The sequence below is a fragment of the Pipistrellus hanaki genome (genome assembly GCF_964339955.1).
Source record: "Pipistrellus hanaki genome assembly, contig: scaffold_24, whole genome shotgun sequence".
NCBI classification, from domain to species: domain Eukaryota; kingdom Metazoa; phylum Chordata; class Mammalia; order Chiroptera; family Vespertilionidae; genus Pipistrellus; species Pipistrellus hanaki.
Genome location: NW_028182302.1, coordinates 2596582 through 2618774, shown reverse-complemented (window position 1 = coordinate 2618774; position 22193 = coordinate 2596582).

Genomic DNA, 22193 nt, shown 5'->3' with positions numbered 1-22193 from the left:
TATATTCTGCCTTCTGGCCCATGTATAAGCTTTTCCCACTTTATCAAACAACTTCCTACACACTGTTATGAACTGAGGGAGCTAGGAACATTGTCTCTCAACTGTGTTATAGAGTGTAGTACTACATTTCAGTGAAGTGTAAGGCTTTCCAAAGCTGCCGAACGTGTTTGTTTCTCTATTTCAATGGTATTCTGCCTTGTATAACACACATTTACCACTCTAGTCTCCTTTAAGTAAAGAATATAGGATTCATAGAGTGTTTCATGTGATCTTAACTGGAATTAAGGATTTCCCTTATCTTAGCTACCTTTTCTACACTAAGAACTGACTTGGAGATTCTCTTTCAGCTGTTCTAAACAAGTTCTCATCTGTTTACAGTCATTTTCAATGAATTATTCATGTTTTCATGTAGTTTCCTATATTCTGCCTTCTGGCCCAAGTATAAGCTTTGCCCACCTTATCAAACAACTTCCTACATACTGTTATGAACTGAGGGAGCTAGGGAACATTGTCTTTGAACTGTGTTATAGAGTGTAGTACTACATTTCAGTGAAGTGTAAGGCTTTCCAAAGCTGCCGAACGTGTTTCTTTCTCTATTTCAATGGTATTCTGCCTTGTATAACACACATTTACCACTCTAGTCTCCTTTAAGTAAAGAATATAGGATTCATAGAGTGTTTGATGTTATCTTAACTCGAATTAAGGATTTTCCTTATCTTAGCTACCTTTTCTACACTAAGAACTGACTTGGAGATTCTCTGTCAGCTGTTCTAAACAAGTTCTCATCTGTTTACAGTCATTTTCACTGAATTATTCATGTTTTCATGTAGTTTCCTATATTCTGCCTTCTGGCCCAAGTATAAGCTTTGGCCACTTTATCAAACAACTTCCTACACACTGTTATGAACTGAGGGAGCTAGGGAACATTGTCTCTCAACTGTGTTATAGAGTGTAGTACTGCTTTTCTGTGAAGTGTAAGGCTTTCCAAAGCTGCCGAACTTGTTTCTTTCTCTATTTCAATGGTATTCTGCCTTGTATAACACACATTTACCACTCTAGTTTCCTTTAAGTAAAGAATATAGGATTCATACAGTGTTTGATGTTATCTTAACTCGAATTAAGGATTTTCCTTATCTTAGCTACCTTTTCTACACTAAGAACTGACTTGGAGATTCTCTTTCAGCTGTTCTAAACAAGTTCTCATCTGTTTACAGTCATTTTCACTGAATTATTCATGTTTTCATGTAGTTTTCTATATTCTGCCTTCTGGCCCAAGTATAAGCTTTGCCTACTTTATCAAACACCTTCCTACACTCTGTTATGAACTGAGGCAGCTAGGGAACAATGTCTCTCAACTGTGTTATAGAGTGTAGTACTACATTTCAGTGAAGTGTAAGGCTTTCCAAAGCTGCCGAACGTGTTTGTTTCTCTATTTCAATGGTATTCTGCCTTGTATAACACACATTTACCACTCTAGTTTCCTTTATGTAAAGAATATAGGATTCATACAGTGTTTCATGTGATCTTAATTCGAATTAAGGATTTCCCGGATCTTAGCTACCTTTTCTACACAAAGAACTGCCTTGGAGATTCTCTTTCAGCTGTTCTAAACAAGTTCTCATCTGTTTACAGTCATTTTCACTGAATTATTCATGTTTTCATGTAGTTTCCTATATTCTGCCTTCTGGCCCAAGTATAAGCTTTGGCCACTTTATCAAACAACTTCCTACACACTGTTATGAACTGAGGGAGCTAGGGAACATTGTCTCTCAACTGTGTTATAGAGTGTAGTACTGCTTTTCTGTGAAGTGTAAGGCTTTCCAAAGCTGCCGAACTTGTTTCTTTCTCTATTTCAATGGTATTCTGCCTTGTATAACACACATTTACCACTCTAGTTTCCTTTAAGTAAAGAATATAGGATTCATACAGTGTTTGATGTTATCTTAACTCGAATTAAGGATTTTCCTTATCTTAGCTACCTTTTCTACACTAAGAACTGACTTGGAGATTCTCTTTAAGCTGTTATAAACAAGTTCTCATCTGTTTACAGTCATTTTCACTGAATTATTCATGTTTTCATGTAGTTTTCTATATTCTGCCTTCTGGCCCAAGTATAAGCTTTGCCTACTTTATCAAACACCTTCCTACACTCTGTTATGAACTGAGGCAGCTAGGGAACAATGTCTCTCAACTGTGCTATAGAGTGTAGTACTACATTTCAGTGAATTGTAAGCCTTTCCAAAGCTGCCGAACGTGTTTCTTTCTCTATTTCAATGGTATTCTGCCTTGTATAACACACATTTACCACTCTATTTTCCTTTAAGTAAAGAATATAGGATTCATACAGTGTTTCATGTGATCTTAATTCGAATTAAGGATTTCCCGGATATTAGCTACCTTTTCTACACAAAGAACTGCCTTGGAGATTCTCTTTCAGCTGTTCTAAACAAGTTCTCATCTGTTTACAGTCATTTTCACTGAATTATTCATGTTTTCTTGTAGTTTCCTGTATTCTGCCTTCTGGCCCAAGTATAAGCTTTGCCCACTTTATCAAACAGCTTCCTACACACTGTTATGAACTGAGGCAGCTCGGGAACATTGTCTCTCAACTGTGTTATAGAGTGTAGTACTACATTTCAGTGAAGTGTAAGGCTTTCCAAAGCTGCCGAACGTGTTTGTTTCTCTATTTCAATGGTATTATGCCTTGTATAACACACATTTACCACTCTAGTCTCCTTTAAGTAAAGAATATAGGATTCATAGAGTGTTTGATGTTATCTTAACTCGAATTAAGGATTTTCCTTATCTTAGCTACCTTTTCTACACTAAGAACTGACTTGGAGATTCTCTGTCAGCTGTTCTAAACAAGTTCTCATCTGTTTACAGTCATTTTCACTGAATTATTCATGTTTTCATGTAGTTTCCTATATTCTGCCTTCTGGCCCAAGTATAAGCTTTGGCCACTTTATCAAACAACTTCCTACACACTGTTATGAACTGAGGGAGCTAGGGAACATTGTCTCTCAACTGTGTTATAGAGTGTAGTACTACTTTTCTGTGAAGTGTAAGGCTTTCCAAAGCTGCCGAACTTGTTTCTTTCTCTATTTCAATGGTATTCTGCCTTGTATAACACACATTTACCACTCTAGTTTCCTTTAAGTAAAGAATATAGGATTCATACAGTGTTTCATGTGATCTTAACTCGAATTAAGGATTTCCCGGATCTTAGCTACCTTTTCTACACAAAGAACTGCCTTGGAGATTCTCTTTCAGCTGTTCTAAACAAATTCTCATCTGTTTACAGTCATTTTCAATGAATTATTCATGTTTTCATGTAGTTTCCTATATTCTGCCTTCTTGCCCAAGTATAAGCTTTGGCCACCTTATCAAACAACTTCCTACACACTGTTATGAACTGAGGGAGCTAGGGAACATTGTCTCTGAACTGTGTTATAGAGTGTAGTACTACATTTCAGTGTAGTGTAAGGCTTTCCAAAGCTGCCGAAAGTGTTTCTTTCTCTATTTCAATGGTATTCTGCCTTGTATAACACACATTTACCACTCTAGTCTCCTTTAAGTAATGAATATAGGATTCATACAGTGTTTGATGTTATCTTAACTCGAATTAAGGATTTTCCTTATCTTAGCTACCTTTTCTACACTAAGAACTGACTTGGAGATTCTCTTTCAGCTGTTCTAAACAAGTTCTCATCTGTTAGGGTCATTTTCACTGATTTATTCATGTTTTCATGTAGTTTCCTATATTCTGCCTTCTGGCCCAAGTATAAGCTTTGGCCACTTTATCAAACAACTTCCTACACACTGTTATGAACTGAGGGAGCTAGGGAACATTGTCTCTCAACTGTGTTATAGAGTGTAGTACTACATTTCAGTGAAGTGTAAGGCTTTCCAAAGCTGCCGAACTTGTTTCTTTCTCTATTTCAATGATATTCTGCCTTGTATAACACACATTTACCACTCTAGTCTCCTTTAAGTAATGAATATAGGATTCATACAGTGTTTGATGATATCTTAACTCGATTTAAGGATTTCCCGGATTTAGCTACCTTTTCTACACTAAGAACTGACTTGGAGAATCTCTTTCATCTGTTCTAAACAAGTTCTCATCTGTTTACAGTCATTTTCACTGAATTATTCATGTTTTCTTGTAGTTTCCTATATTCTGCCTTCTGGCCCAAGTATAAGCTTTGCCTACTTTATCAAACACCTTCCTACACTCTGTTATGAACTGAGGCAGCTAGGGAACAATGTCTCTCAACTGTGTTATAGAGTGTAGTACTACATTTCAGTGAAATGTAAGCCTTTCCAAAGCTGCCGAACGTGTTTCTTTCTCTATTTCAATGGTATTCTGCCTTGTATAACACACATTTACCACTCTAGTTTCCTTTAAGTAAAGAATATAGGATTCATACAGTGTTTCATGTGATCTTAATTCGAATTAAGGATTTCCCGGATCTTAGCTACCTTTTCTACACAAAGAACTGCCTTGGAGATTCTCTTTCAGCTGTTCTAAACAAGTTCTCATGTGTTTACAGTCATTTTCAATTAATTATTCATGTTTTCATGTAGTTTCCTATATTCTGCCTTCTGGCCCATGTATAAGCTTTTCCCACTTTATCAAACAACTTCCTACAAACTGTTATGAATTGAGGGAGCGAGGAACATTGTCTCTCAACTGTGTTATAGAGTGTAGTACTACATTTCAGTGAAGTTTAAGGCTTTCCAAAGCTGCCAAACGTGTTTCTTTCTCTATTTCAATGGTATTCTGCCTTATATAACACACATTTACCACTCTAGTCTCCTTTAAGTAAACAATATTTGATTCATACAGTGTTTGATGTTATCTTAACTCGAATTAAGGATTTCCCGGATTTAGCTACCTTTTCTACACTAAGAACTGACTTGGAGAATCTCTTTCATCTGTTCTAAACAAGTTCTCATCTGTGTACAGTCATTTTCACTGAATTATTCATGTTTTCTTGTAGTTTCCTATATTCTGCGTTCTGGCCCAAGTATAAGCTTTGCCCACTTTTTCAAACAATTTCCTACACACTGTTATGAACTGAGGCAGCTCGGGAACATTGTCTCTCAACTGTGTTATAGAGTGTAGTACTACATTTCAGTGAAGTGTAAGGCTTTCCAAAGCTGCCGAACGTGTTTGTTTCTCTATTTCAATGGTATTCTGCCTTGTATAACACACATTTACCACTCTAGTCTCCTTTAAGTAAAGAATATAGGATTCATAGAGTGTTTCATGTGATCTTAACTGGAATTAAGGATTTCCCTTATCTTAGCTACCTTTTCTACACTAAGAACTGACTTGGAGATTCTCTTTCAGCTGTTCTAAACAAGTTCTCATCTGTTTACAGTCATTTTCAATGAATTATTCATGTTTTCATGTAGTTTCCTATATTCTGCCTTCTGGCCCAAGTATAAGCTTTGCCCACCTTATCAAACAACTTCCTACACACTGTTATGAACTGAGGGAGCTAGGGAACATTGTCTTTGAACTGTGTTATAGAGTGTAGTACTACATTTCAGTGAAGTGTAAGGCTTTCCAAAGCTGCCGAACGTGTTTCTTTCTCTATTTCAATGGTATTCTGCCTTGTATAACACACATTTACCACTCTAGTCTCCTTTAAGTAAAGAATATAGGATTCATAGAGTGTTCGATGTTATCTTAACTCGAATTAAGGATTTTCCTTATCTTAGCTACCTTTTCTACACTAAGAACTGACTTGGAGATTCTCTGTCAGCTGTTCTAAACAAGTTCTCATCTGTTTACAGTCATTTTCACTGAATTATTCATGTTTTCATGTAGTTTCCTATATTCTGCCTTCTGGCCCAAGTATAAGCTTTGGCCACTTTATCAAACAACTTCCTACACACTGTTATGAACTGAGGGAGCTAGGGAACATTGTCTCTCAACTGTGTTATAGAGTGTAGTACTGCTTTTCTGTGAAGTGTAAGGCTTTCCAAAGCTGCCGAACTTGTTTCTTTCTCTATTTCAATGGTATTCTGCCTTGTATAACACACATTTACCACTCTAGTTTCCTTTAAGTAAAGAATATAGGATTCATACAGTGTTTGATGTTATCTTAACTCGAATTAAGGATTTTCCTTATCTTAGCTACCTTTTCTACACTAAGAACTGACTTGGAGATTCTCTTTCAGCTGTTCTAAACAAGTTCTCATGTGTTTACAGTCATTTTCAATGAATTATTCATGTTTTCATGTAGTTTCCTATATTCTGCCTTCTGGCCCAAGTATAAACTTTGCCCACTTTATCAAACAACTTCCTACACACTGTTATGAACTGAGGGAGCTAGGAACATTGTCTCTCAACTGTGTTTTAGAGTGTAGTACTACATTTCAGTGAAGTGTAAGGCTTTCCAAAGCTGCCAAACGTGTTTCCTTCTCTATTTCAATGGTATTCTGCCTTATATAACACACATTTACCACTCTAGTCTCCTTTAAGTAAACAATATAGGATTCATACAGTGTTTGATGTTATCTTAACTCGAATTAAGGATTTCCCGGATTTAGCTACCTTTTCTACACTAAGAACTGACTTGGAGATTCTCTTTATGCTGTTATAAACAAGTTCTCATCTGTTTACAGTCATTTTCACTGAATTATTCAGGTTTTCATGTAGTTTCCTATATTCTGCCTTCTGGCCCAAGTATAAGCTTTGCCTACTTTATCAAACACCTTCCTACACTCTGTTATGAACTGAGGCAGCTCGGGAACATTGTCTCTCAACTGTGTTATAGAGTGTAGTACTACATTTCAGTGAAGTGTAAGGCTTTCCAAAGCTGCCGAACGTGTTTCTTTCTCTATTTCAATGGTATTCTGCCTTGTATAACACACATTTACCACTCTAGTCTATTTTAAGTAATGAATATAGGATTCATACAGTGTTTGATGTTATCTTAACTTGAATTAAGGATTTTCCTTATCTTAGCTACCTTTTCTACACTAAGAACTGACTTGGAGATTCTCTTTCAGCTGTTCTAAACAAGTTCTCATCTGTTTACAGTCATTTTCACTGAATTATTCATGTTTTCATGTAGTTTCCTATATTCTGCCTTCTGGCCCAAGTATAAGCTTTGCCCACTTTATCAAACACCTTCCTACACTCTGTTATGAACTGAGGCAGCTAGGGAACATTGTCTCTCAACTGTGTTATAGAGTGTAGTACTACATTTCAGTGAAGTGTAAGGCTTTCCAAAGCTGCCGAACTTGTTTCTTTCTCTATTTCAATGGTATTCTGCCTTGTATAACACACATTTACCACTCTAGTTTCCTTTAAGTAAAGAATATAGGATTCATACAATGTTTCATGGGATCTTAACTTGTATTAAGGATTTCCCTTATCTTAGCTACCTTTTCTACACTAAGAACTGACTTGGAGATTCTCTTTCAGCTGTTCTAAACAAGTTCTCATCTGTTTACAGTCATTTTCACTGAATTATTCATGTTTTCATGTAGTTTCCTATATTCTGCCTTCTGGCCCAAGTATAAGCTTTGGCCACTTTATCAAACAACTTCCTACACACTGTTATGAACTGAGGGAGCTAGGGAACATTGTCTCTCAACTGTGTTATAGAGTGTAGTACTACATTTCAGTGAAGTGTAAGGCTTTCCAAAGCTGCCCAACTTGTTTCTTTCTCTATTTCAATGGTATTCTGCCTTGTATAACACACATTTACCACTCTAGTCTCCTTTAAGTAATGAATATAGGATTCATACAGTGTTTGATGTTATCTTAACTCGAATTAAGGATTTTCCTTATCTTAGCTACCTTTTCTACACTAAGAACTGACTTGGAGATTCTCTTTCAGCTGTTCTAAACAAGTTCTCATGTGTTTACAGTCATTTTCAATGAATTATTCATGTTTTCATGTAGTTTCCTATATTCTGCCTTCTGGCCCAAGTATAAACTTTGCCCACTTTATCAAACAACTTCCTACACACTGTTATGAACTGAGGGAGCTAGGAACATTGTCTCTCAACTGTGTTATAGAGTGTAGTACTACATTTCAGTGAAGTGTAAGGCTTTCCAAAGCTGCCGAACTTGTTTCTTTCTCTATTTCTATGGTATTCTGCCTTGTATAACACACATTTACCACTCTCGTCTCCTTTAAGTAATGAATATAGGATTCATACAGTGTTTGATGTTATCTTAACTTGAATTAAGGATTTTCCTTATCTTTGCTACCTTTTCTACACTAAGAACTGACTTGGAGATTCTCTTTCCGCTGTTCTAAACAAGTTCTCATCTGTTTACAGTCATTTTCACTGAATTATTCATGTTTTCATGTAGTTTCCTATATTCTGCCTTCTGGCCCAAGTATAAGCTTTGGCCACTTTATCAAAAAACTTCCTACACACTGTTATGAACTGAGGGAGCTAGGGAACATTGTCTCTCAACTGTGTTATAGAGTGTAGTACTACATTTCAGTGAAGTGTAAGGCTTTCCAAAGCTGCCGAACTTGTTTCTTTCTCTATTTCAATGGTATTCTGCCTTGTATAACACACATTTACCACTCTAGTTTCCTTTAAGTAAAGAATATAGGATTCATACAGTGTTTGATGTTATCTTAACTCGAATTAAGGATTTTCCTTATCTTAGCTACCTTTTCTACACTAAGAACTGACTTGGAGATTCTCTTTAAGCTGTTATAAACAAGTTCTCATCTGTTTACAGTCATTTTCACTGAATTATTCATGTTTTCATGTAGTTTTCTATATTCTGCCTTCTGGCCCAAGTATAAGCTTTGCCTACTTTATCAAACACCTTCCTACACTCTGTTATGAACTGAGGCAGCTAGGGAACAATGTCTCTCAACTGTGCTATAGAGTGTAGTACTACATTTCAGTGAAGTGTAAGCCTTTCCAAAGCTGCCGAACGTGTTTCTTTCTCTATTTCAATGGTATTCTGCCTTGTATAACACACATTTACCACTCTATTTTCCTTTAAGTAAAGAATATAGGATTCATACAGTGTTTCATGTGATCTTAATTCGAATTAAGGATTTCCCGGATCTTAGCTACCTTTTCTACACAAAGAACTGCCTTGGAGATTCTCTTACAGCTGTTCTAAACAAGTTCTCATCTGTTTACAGTCATTTTCACTGAATTATTCATGTTTTCTTGTAGTTTCCTGTATTCTGCCTTCTGGCCCAAGTATAAGCTTTGCCCACTTTATCAAACAGCTTCCTACACACTGTTATGAACTGAGGCAGCTCGGGAACATTGTCTCTCAACTGTGTTATAGAGTGTAGTACTACATTTCAGTGAAGTGTAAGGCTTTCCAAAGCTGCCGAACGTGTTTGTTTCTCTATTTCAATGGTATTATGCCTTGTATAACACACATTTACCACTCTAGTCTCCTTTAAGTAAAGAATATAGGATTCATAGAGTGTTTGATGTTATCTTAACTCGAATTAAGGATTTTCCTTATCTTAGCTACCTTTTCTACACTAAGAACTGACTTGGAGATTCTCTGTCAGCTGTTCTAAACAAGTTCTCATCTGTTTACAGTCATTTTCACTGAATTATTCATGTTTTCATGTAGTTTCCTATATTCTGCCTTCTGGCCCAAGTATAAGCTTTGGCCACTTTATCAAACAACTTCCTACACACTGTTATGAACTGAGGGAGCTAGGGAACATTGTCTCTCAACTGTGTTATAGAGTGTAGTACTACTTTTCTGTGAAGTGTAAGGCTTTCCAAAGCTGCCGAACTTGTTTCTTTCTCTATTTCAATGGTATTCTGCCTTGTATAACACACATTTACCACTCTAGTTTCCTTTAAGTAAAGAATATAGGATTCATACAGTGTTTCATGTGATCTTAATTCGAATTAAGGATTTCCCGGACCTTAGCTACCTTTTCTACACAAAGAACTGCCTTGGAGATTCTCTTTCAGCTGTTCTAAACAAGTTCTCATCTGTTTACAGTCATTTTCAATGAATTATTCATGTTTTCATGTAGTTTCCTATATTCTGCCTTCTGGCCCAAGTATAAGCTTTGGCCACCTTATCAAACAACTTCCTACACACTGTTATGAACTGAGGGAGCTAGGGAACATTGTCTCTGAACTGTGTTATAGAGTGTAGTACTACATTTCAGTGTAGTGTAAGGCTTTCCAAAGCTGCCGAACGTGTTTCTTTCTCTATTTCAATGGTATTCTGCCTTGTATAACACACATTTACCACTCTAGTCTCCTTTAAGTAATGAATATAGGATTCATACAGTGTTTGATGTTATCTTAACTCGAATTAAGGATTTTCCTTATCTTAGCTACCTTTTCTACACTAAGAACTGACTTGGAGATTCTCTTTCAGCTGTTCTAAACAAGTTCTCATCTGTTAGGGTCATTTTCACTGATTTATTCATGTTTTCATGTAGTTTCCTATATTCTGCCTTCTGGCCCAAGTATAAGCTTTGGCCACTTTATCAAACAACTTCCTACACACTGTTATGAACTGAGGGAGCTAGGGAACATTGTCTCTCAACTGTGTTATAGAGTGTAGTACTACATTTCAGTGAAGTGTAAGGCTTTCCAAAGCTGCCGAACTTGTTTCTTTCTCTATTTCGATGGTATTCTGCCTTGTATAACACACATTTACCACTCTAGTCTCCTTTAAGTAATGAATATAGGATTCATACAGTGTTTGATGATATCTTAACTCGAATTAAGGATTTCCCGGATTTAGCTACCTTTTCTACACTAAGAACTGACTTGGAGAATCTCTTTCATCTGTTCTAAACAAGTTCTCATCTGTTTACAGTCATTTTCACTGAATTATTCATGTTTTCTTGTAGTTTCCTATATTCTGCCTTCTGGCCCAAGTATAAGCTTTGCCTACTTTATCAAACACCTTCCTACACTCTGTTATGAACTGAGGCAGCTAGGGAACAATGTCTCTCAACTGTGTTATAGAGTGTAGTACTACATTTCAGTGAAATGTAAGCCTTTCCAAAGCTGCCGAACGTGTTTCTTTCTCTATTTCAATGGTATTCTGCCTTGTATAACACACATTTACCACTCTAGTTTCCTTTAAGTAAAGAATATAGGATTCATACAGTGTTTCATGTGATCTTAATTCGAATTAAGGATTTCCCGGATCTTAGCTACCTTTTCTACACAAAGAACTGCCTTGGAGATTCTCTTTCAGCTGTTCTAAACAAGTTCTCATGTGTTTACAGTCATTTTCAATTAATTATTCATGTTTTCATGTAGTTTCCTATATTCTGCCTTCTGGCCCATGTATAAGCTTTTCCCACTTTATCAAACAACTTCCTACAAACTGTTATGAATTGAGGGAGCGAGGAACATTGTCTCTCAACTGTGTTATAGAGTGTAGTACTACATTTCAGTGAAGTTTAAGGCTTTCCAAAGCTGCCAAACGTGTTTCTTTCTCTATTTCAATGGTATTCTGCCTTATATAACACACATTTACCACTCTAGTCTCCTTTAAGTAAACAATATTTGATTCATACAGTGTTTGATGTTATCTTAACTCGAATTAAGGATTTCCCGGATTTAGCTACCTTTTCTACACTAAGAACTGACTTGGAGAATCTCTTTCATCTGTTCTAAACAAGTTCTCATCTGTGTACAGTCATTTTCACTGAATTATTCATGTTTTCTTGTAGTTTCCTATATTCTGCGTTCTGGCCCAAGTATAAGCTTTGCCCACTTTTTCAAACAATTTCCTACACACTGTTATGAACTGAGGCAGCTCGGGAACATTGTCTCTCAACTGTGTTATAGAGTGTAGTACTACATTTCAGTGAAGTGTAAGGCTTTCCAAAGCTGCCGAACGTGTTTGTTTCTCTATTTCAATGGTATTCTGCCTTGTATAACACACATTTACCACTCTAGTCTCCTTTAAGTAAAGAATATAGGATTCATAGAGTGTTTCATGTGATCTTAACTGGAATTAAGGATTTCCCTTATCTTAGCTACCTTTTCTACACTAAGAACTGACTTGGAGATTCTCTTTCAGCTGTTCTAAACAAGTTCTCATCTGTTTACAGTCATTTTCAATGAATTATTCATGTTTTCATGTAGTTTCCTATATTCTGCCTTCTGGCCCAAGTATAAGCTTTGCCCACCTTATCAAACAACTTCCTACACACTGTTATGAACTGAGGGAGCTAGGGAACATTGTCTTTGAACTGTGTTATAGAGTGTAGTACTACATTTCAGTGAAGTGTAAGGCTTTCCAAAGCTGCCGAACGTGTTTCTTTCTCTATTTCAATGGTATTCTGCCTTGTATAACACACATTTACCACTCTAGTCTCCTTTAAGTAAAGAATATAGGATTCATAGAGTGTTTGATGTTATCTTAACTCGAATTAAGGATTTTCCTTATCTTAGCTACCTTTTCTACACTAAGAACTGACTTGGAGATTCTCTGTCAGCTGTTCTAAACAAGTTCTCATCTGTTTACAGTCATTTTCACTGAATTATTCATGTTTTCATGTAGTTTCCTATATTCTGCCTTCTGGCCCAAGTATAAGCTTTGGCCACTTTATCAAACAACTTCCTACACACTGTTATGAACTGAGGGAGCTAGGGAACATTGTCTCTCAACTGTGTTATAGAGTGTAGTACTGCTTTTCTGTGAAGTGTAAGGCTTTCCAAAGCTGCCGAACTTGTTTCTTTCTCTATTTCAATGGTATTCTGCCTTGTATAACACACATTTACCACTCTAGTTTCCTTTAAGTAAAGAATATAGGATTCATACAGTGTTTGATGTTATCTTAACTCGAATTAAGGATTTTCCTTATCTTAGCTACCTTTTCTACACTAAGAACTGACTTGGAGATTCTCTTTCAGCTGTTCTAAACAAGTTCTCATCTGTTTACAGTCATTTTCACTGAATTATTCATGTTTTCATGTAGTTTTCTATATTCTGCCTTCTGGCCCAAGTATAAGCTTTGCCTACTTTATCAAACACCTTCCTACACTCTGTTATGAACTGAGGCAGCTAGGGAACAATGTCTCTCAACTGTGTTATAGAGTGTAGTACTACATTTCAGTGAAGTGTAAGGCTTTCCAAAGCTGCCGAACGTGTTTGTTTCTCTATTTCAATGGTATTCTGCCTTGTATAACACACATTTACCACTCTAGTTTCCTTTATGTAAAGAATATAGGATTCATACAGTGTTTCATGTGATCTTAATTCGAATTAAGGATTTCCCGGATCTTAGCTACCTTTTCTACACAAAGAACTGCCTTGGAGATTCTCTTTCAGCTGTTCTAAACAAGTTCTCATGTGTTTACAGTCATTTTCAATTAATTATTCATGTTTTCATGTAGTTTCCTATATTCTGCCTTCTGGCCCATGTATAAGCTTTTCCCACTTTATCAAACAACTTCCTACACACTGTTATGAACTGAGGGAGCTAGGAACATTGTCTCTCAACTGTGTTATAGAGTGTAGTACTACATTTCAGTGAAGTGTAAGGCTTTCCAAAGCTGCCGAACGTGTTTGTTTCTCTATTTCAATGGTATTCTGCCTTGTATAACACACATTTACCCCTCTAGTCTCCTTTAAGTAAAGAATATAGGATTCATAGAGTGTTTGATGTTATCTTAACTCGAATTAAGGATTTTCCTTATCTTAGCTACCTTTTCTACACTAAGAACTGACTTGGAGATTCTCTGTCAGCTGTTCTAAACAAGTTCTCATCTGTTTACAGTCATTTTCACTGAATTATTCATGTTTTCATTTAGTTTCCTATATTCTGCCTTCTGGCCCAAGTATAAGCTTTGGCCACTTTATCAAACAACTTCCTACACACTGTTATGAACTGAGGGAGCTAGGGAACATTGTCTCTCAACTGTGTTATAGAGTGTAGTACTACATTTCAGTGAAGTGTAAGGCTTTCCAAAGCTGCCGAACTTGTTTCTTTCTCTATTTCAATGGTATTCTGCCTTGTATAACACACATTTACCACTCTAGTTTCCTTTAAGTAAGGAATATAGGATTCATACAGTGTTTGATGTTATCTTAACTCGAATTAAGGATTTTCCTTATCTTAGCTACCTTTTCTACACTAAGAACTGACTTGGAGATTCTCTTTCAGCTGTTCTAAACAAGTTCTCATCTGTTTACAGTCATTTTCACTGAATTATTCATGTTTTCATGTAGTTTCCTATATTCTGCCTTCTGGCCCAAGTATAAGCTTTGGCCACTTTATCAAACACCTTCCTACACTCTGTTATGAACTGAGGCAGCTAGGGAACATTGTCTCTCAACTGTGTTATAGAGTGTAGTACTACATTTCAGTGAAGTGTAAGGCTTTCCAAAGCTGCCGAACTTGTTTCTTTCTCTATTTCAATGGTATTCTGCCTTGTATAACACACATTTACCACTCTAGTTTCCTTTAAGTAAAGAATATAGGATTCATACAATGTTTCATGGGATCTTAACTTGTATTAAGGATTTCCCTTATCTTAGCTACCTTTTCTACACTAAGAACTGACTTGGAGATTCTCTTTCAGCTGTTCTAAACAAGTTCTCATCTGTTTACAGTCATTTTCACTGAATTATTCATGTTTTCATGTAGTTTCCTATATTCTGCCTTCTGGCCCAAGTATAAGCTTTGGCCACTTTATCAAACAACTTCCTACACACTGTTATGAACTGAGGGAGCTAGGGAACATTGTCTCTCAACTGTGTTATAGAGTGTAGTACTACATTTCAGTGAAGTGTAAGGCTTTCCAAAGCTGCCCAACTTGTTTCTTTCTCTATTTCAATGGTATTCTGCCTTGTATAACACACATTTACCACTCTAGTCTCCTTTAAGTAATGAATATAGGATTCATACAGTGTTTGATGTTATCTTAACTCGAATTAAGGATTTTCCTTATCTTAGCTACCTTTTCTACACTAAGAACTGACTTGGAGATTCTCTTTCAGCTGTTCTAAACAAGTTCTCATGTGTTTACAGTCATTTTCAATGAATTATTCATGTTTTCATGTAGTTTCCTATATTCTGCCTTCTGGCCCAAGTATAAACTTTGCCCACTTTATCAAACAACTTCCTACACACTGTTATGAACTGAGGGAGCTAGGAACATTGTCTCTCAACTGTGTTATAGAGTGTAGTACTACATTTCAGTGAAGTGTAAGGCTTTCCAAAGCTGCCGAACTTGTTTCTTTCTCTATTTCTATGGTATTCTGCCTTGTATAACACACATTTACCACTCTCGTCTCCTTTAAGTAATGAATATAGGATTCATACAGTGTTTGATGTTATCTTAACTTGAATTAAGGATTTTCCTTATCTTTGCTACCTTTTCTACACTAAGAACTGACTTGGAGATTCTCTTTCCGCTGTTCTAAACAAGTTCTCATCTGTTTACAGTCATTTTCACTGAATTATTCATGTTTTCATGTAGTTTCCTATATTCTGCCTTCTGGCCCAAGTATAAGCTTTGGCCACTTTATCAAAAAACTTCCTACACACTGTTATGAACTGAGGGAGCTAGGGAACATTGTCTCTCAACTGTGTTATAGAGTGTAGTACTACATTTCAGTGAAGTGTAAGGCTTTCCAAAGCTGCCGAACTTGTTTCTTTCTCTATTTCAATGGTATTCTGCCTTGTATAACACACATTTACCACTCTAGTTTCCTTTAAGTAAAGAATATAGGATTCATACAGTGTTTGATGTTATCTTAACTCGAATTAAGGATTTTCCTTATCTTAGCTACCTTTTCTACACTAAGAACTGACTTGGAGATTCTCTTTAAGCTGTTATAAACAAGTTCTCATCTGTTTACAGTCATTTTCACTGAATTATTCATGTTTTCATGTAGTTTTCTATATTCTGCCTTCTGGCCCAAGTATAAGCTTTGCCTACTTTATCAAACACCTTCCTACACTCTGTTATGAACTGAGGCAGCTAGGGAACAATGTCTCTCAACTGTGCTATAGAGTGTAGTACTACATTTCAGTGAAGTGTAAGCCTTTCCAAAGCTGCCGAACGTGTTTCTTTCTCTATTTCAATGGTATTCTGCCTTGTATAACACACATTTACCACTCTATTTTCCTTTAAGTAAAGAATATAGGATTCATACAGTGTTTCATGTGATCTTAATTCGAATTAAGGATTTCCCGGATCTTAGCTACCTTTTCTACACAAAGAACTGCCTTGGAGATTCTCTTACAGCTGTTCTAAACAAGTTCTCATCTGTTTACAGTCATTTTCACTGAATTATTCATGTTTTCTTGTAGTTTCCTGTATTCTGCCTTCTGGCCCAAGTATAAGCTTTGCCCACTTTATCAAACAGCTTCCTACACACTGTTATGAACTGAGGCAGCTCGGGAACATTGTCTCTCAACTGTGTTATAGAGTGTAGTACTACATTTCAGTGAAGTGTAAGGCTTTCCAAAGCTGCCGAACGTGTTTGTTTCTCTATTTCAATGGTATTATGCCTTGTATAACACACATTTACCACTCTAGTCTCCTTTAAGTAAAGAATATAGGATTCATAGAGTGTTTGATGTTATCTTAACTCGAATTAAGGATTTTCCTTATCTTAGCTACCTTTTCTACACTAAGAACTGACTTGGAGATTCTCTGTCAGCTGTTCTAAACAAGTTCTCATCTGTTTACAGTCATTTTCACTGAATTATTCATGTTTTCATGTAGTTTCCTATATTCTGCCTTCTGGCCCAAGTATAAGCTTTGGCCACTTTATCAAACAACTTCCTACACACTGTTATGAACTGAGGGAGCTAGGGAACATTGTCTCTCAACTGTGTTATAGAGTGTAGTACTACTTTTCTGTGAAGTGTAAGGCTTTCCAAAGCTGCCGAACTTGTTTCTTTCTCTATTTCAATGGTATTCTGCCTTGTATAACACACATTTACCACTCTAGTTTCCTTTAAGTAAAGAATATAGGATTCATACAGTGTTTCATGTGATCTTAATTCGAATTAAGGATTTCCCGGACCTTAGCTACCTTTTCTACACAAAGAACTGCCTTGGAGATTCTCTTTCAGCTGTTCTAAACAAGTTCTCATCTGTTTACAGTCATTTTCAATGAATTATTCATGTTTTCATGTAGTTTCCTATATTCTGCCTTCTGGCCCAAGTATAAGCTTTGGCCACCTTATCAAACAACTTCCTACACACTGTTATGAACTGAGGGAGCTAGGGAACATTGTCTCTGAACTGTGTTATAGAGTGTAGTACTACATTTCAGTGTAGTGTAAGGCTTTCCAAAGCTGCCGAACGTGTTTCTTTCTCTATTTCAATGGTATTCTGCCTTGTATAACACACATTTACCACTCTAGTCTCCTTTAAGTAATGAATATAGGATTCATACAGTGTTTGATGTTATCTTAACTCGAATTAAGGATTTTCCTTATCTTAGCTACCTTTTCTACACTAAGAACTGACTTGGAGATTCTCTTTCAGCTGTTCTAAACAAGTTCTCATCTGTTAGGGTCATTTTCACTGATTTATTCATGTTTTCATGTAGTTTCCTATATTCTGCCTTCTGGCCCAAGTATAAGCTTTGGCCACTTTATCAAACAACTTCCTACACACTGTTATGAACTGAGGGAGCTAGGGAACATTGTCTCTCAACTGTGTTATAGAGTGTAGTACTACATTTCAGTGAAGTGTAAGGCTTTCCAAAGCTGCCGAACTTGTTTCTTTCTCTATTTCGATGGTATTCTGCCTTGTATAACACACATTTACCACTCTAGTCTCCTTTAAGTAATGAATATAGGATTCATACAGTGTTTGATGATATCTTAACTCGAATTAAGGATTTCCCGGATTTAGCTACCTTTTCTACACTAAGAACTGACTTGGAGAATCTCTTTCATCTGTTCTAAACAAGTTCTCATCTGTTTACAGTCATTTTCACTGAATTATTCATGTTTTCTTGTAGTTTCCTATATTCTGCCTTCTGGCCCAAGTATAAGCTTTGCCTACTTTATCAAACACCTTCCTACACTCTGTTATGAACTGAGGCAGCTAGGGAACAATGTCTCTCAACTGTGTTATAGAGTGTAGTACTACATTTCAGTGAAATGTAAGCCTTTCCAAAGCTGCCGAACGTGTTTCTTTCTCTATTTCAATGGTATTCTGCCTTGTATAACACACATTTACCACTCTAGTTTCCTTTAAGTAAAGAATATAGGATTCATACAGTGTTTCATGTGATCTTAATTCGAATTAAGGATTTCCCGGATCTTAGCTACCTTTTCTACACAAAGAACTGCCTTGGAGATTCTCTTTCAGCTGTTCTAAACAAGTTCTCATGTGTTTACAGTCATTTTCAATTAATTATTCATGTTTTCATGTAGTTTCCTATATTCTGCCTTCTGGCCCATGTATAAGCTTTTCCCACTTTATCAAACAACTTCCTACAAACTGTTATGAATTGAGGGAGCGAGGAACATTGTCTCTCAACTGTGTTATAGAGTGTAGTACTACATTTCAGTGAAGTTTAAGGCTTTCCAAAGCTGCCAAACGTGTTTCTTTCTCTATTTCAATGGTATTCTGCCTTATATAACACACATTTACCACTCTAGTCTCCTTTAAGTAAACAATATTTGATTCATACAGTGTTTGATGTTATCTTAACTCGAATTAAGGATTTCCCGGATTTAGCTACCTTTTCTACACTAAGAACTGACTTGGAGAATCTCTTTCATCTGTTCTAAACAAGTTCTCATCTGTGTACAGTCATTTTCACTGAATTATTCATGTTTTCTTGTAGTTTCCTATATTCTGCGTTCTGGCCCAAGTATAAGCTTTGCCCACTTTTTCAAACAATTTCCTACACACTGTTATGAACTGAGGCAGCTCGGGAACATTGTCTCTCAACTGTGTTATAGAGTGTAGTACTACATTTCAGTGAAGTGTAAGGCTTTCCAAAGCTGCCGAACGTGTTTGTTTCTCTATTTCAATGGTATTCTGCCTTGTATAACACACATTTACCACTCTAGTCTCCTTTAAGTAAAGAATATAGGATTCATAGAGTGTTTCATGTGATCTTAACTGGAATTAAGGATTTCCCTTATCTTAGCTACCTTTTCTACACTAAGAACTGACTTGGAGATTCTCTTTCAGCTGTTCTAAACAAGTTCTCATCTGTTTACAGTCATTTTCAATGAATTATTCATGTTTTCATGTAGTTTCCTATATTCTGCCTTCTGGCCCAAGTATAAGCTTTGCCCACCTTATCAAACAACTTCCTACACACTGTTATGAACTGAGGGAGCTAGGGAACATTGTCTTTGAACTGTGTTATAGAGTGTAGTACTACATTTCAGTGAAGTGTAAGGCTTTCCAAAGCTGCCGAACGTGTTTCTTTCTCTATTTCAATGGTATTCTGCCTTGTATAACACACATTTACCACTCTAGTCTCCTTTAAGTAAAGAATATAGGATTCATAGAGTGTTTGATGTTATCTTAACTCGAATTAAGGATTTTCCTTATCTTAGCTACCTTTTCTACACTAAGAACTGACTTGGAGATTCTCTGTCAGCTGTTCTAAACAAGTTCTCATCTGTTTACAGTCATTTTCACTGAATTATTCATGTTTTCATGTAGTTTCCTATATTCTGCCTTCTGGCCCAAGTATAAGCTTTGGCCACTTTATCAAACAACTTCCTACACACTGTTATGAACTGAGGGAGCTAGGGAACATTGTCTCTCAACTGTGTTATAGAGTGTAGTACTGCTTTTCTGTGAAGTGTAAGGCTTTCCAAAGCTGCCGAACTTGTTTCTTTCTCTATTTCAATGGTATTCTGCCTTGTATAACACACATTTACCACTCTAGTTTCCTTTAAGTAAAGAATATAGGATTCATACAGTGTTTGATGTTATCTTAACTCGAATTAAGGATTTTCCTTATCTTAGCTACCTTTTCTACACTAAGAACTGACTTGGAGATTCTCTTTCAGCTGTTCTAAACAAGTTCTCATCTGTTTACAGTCATTTTCACTGAATTATTCATGTTTTCATGTAGTTTTCTATATTCTGCCTTCTGGCCCAAGTATAAGCTTTGCCTACTTTATCAAACACCTTCCTACACTCTGTTATGAACTGAGGCAGCTAGGGAACAATGTCTCTCAACTGTGTTATAGAGTGTAGTACTACATTTCAGTGAAGTGTAAGGCTTTCCAAAGCTGCCGAACGTGTTTGTTTCTCTATTTCAATGGTATTCTGCCTTGTATAACACACATTTACCACTCTAGTTTCCTTTATGTAAAGAATATAGGATTCATACAGTGTTTCATGTGATCTTAATTCGAATTAAGGATTTCCCGGATCTTAGCTACCTTTTCTACACAAAGAACTGCCTTGGAGATTCTCTTTCAGCTGTTCTAAACAAGTTCTCATGTGTTTACAGTCATTTTCAATTAATTATTCATGTTTTCATGTAGTTTCCTATATTCTGCCTTCTGGCCCATGTATAAGCTTTTCCCACTTTATCAAACAACTTCCTACACACTGTTATGAACTGAGGGAGCTAGGAACATTGTCTCTCAACTGTGTTATAGAGTGTAGTACTACATTTCAGTGAAGTGTAAGGCTTTCCAAAGCTGCCGAACGTGTTTGTTTCTCTATTTCAATGGTATTCTGCCTTGTATAACACACATTTACCCCTCTAGTCTCCTTTAAGTAAAGAATATAGGATTCATAGAGTGTTTGATGTTATCTTAACTCGAATTAAGGATTTTCCTTATCTTAGCTACCTTTTCTACACTAAGAACTGACTTGGAGATTCTCTGTCAGCTGTTCTAAACAAGTTCTCATCTGTTTACAGTCATTTTCACTGAATTATTCATGTTTTCATTTAGTTTCCTATATTCTGCCTTCTGGCCCAAGTATAAGCTTTGGCCACTTTATCAAACAACTTCCTACACACTGTTATGAACTGAGGGAGCTAGGGAACATTGTCTCTCAACTGTGTTATAGAGTGTAGTACTACATTTCAGTGAAGTGTAAGGCTTTCCAAAGCTGCCGAACTTGTTTCTTTCTCTATTTCAATGGTATTCTGCCTTGTATAACACACATTTACCACTCTAGTTTCCTTTAAGTAAGGAATATAGGATTCATACAGTGTTTGATGTTATCTTAACTCGAATTAAGGATTTTCCTTATCTTAGCTACCTTTTCTACACTAAGAACTGACTTGGAGATTCTCTTTCAGCTGTTCTAAACAAGTTCTCATCTGTTTACAGTCATTTTCACTGAATTATTCATGTTTTCATGTAGTTTCCTATATTCTGCCTTCTGGCCAAAGTATAAGCTTTGGCCACTTTATCAAACAACTTCCTACACACTGTTATGAACTGAGGGAGCTAGGAACATTGTCTCTCAACTGTGTTATAGAGTGTAGTACTACATTTCAGTGAAGTGTAAGGCTTTCCAAAGCTGCCAAACGTGTTTCTTTCTCTATTTCAATGGTATTCTGCCTTATATAACACACATTTACCACTCTAGTCTCCTTTAAGTAAACAATATAGGATTCATACAGTGTTTGATGTTATCTTAACTCGAATTAAGGATTTCCCGGATTTAGCTACCTTTTCTACACTAAGAACTGACTTGGAGATTCTCTTTATGCTGTTATAAACAAGTTCTCATCCGTTTACAGTCATATTCACTGAATTATTCATGTTTTCATGTAGTTTCCTATATTCTGCCTTCTGGCCCAAGTATAAGCTTTGCCTACTTTATCAAACACCTTCCTACACTCTGTTATGAACTGAGGCAGCTCGGGAACATTGTCTCTCAACTGTGTTATAGAGTGTAGTACTACATTTCAGTGAAGTGTAAGGCTTTCCAAAGCTGCCGAACGTGTTTCTTTCTCTATTTCAATGGTATTTTGCCTTGTATAACACACATTTACCACTCTAGTTTCCTTTAAGTAAAGAATATAGGATTCATACAGTGTTTCATGTGATCTTAACTCGAATTAAGGATTTCCCGGATCTTAGCTACCTTTTCTACACTAAGAACTGACTTGGAGATTCTCTTTCAGCTGTTCTAAACAAGTTCTCATGTGTTTACAGTCATTTTCAATGAATTATTCATGTTTTCATGTAGTTTCCTATATTCTGCCTTCTGGCCCAAGTATAAGCTTTGGCCACTTTATCAAACAACTTCCTACA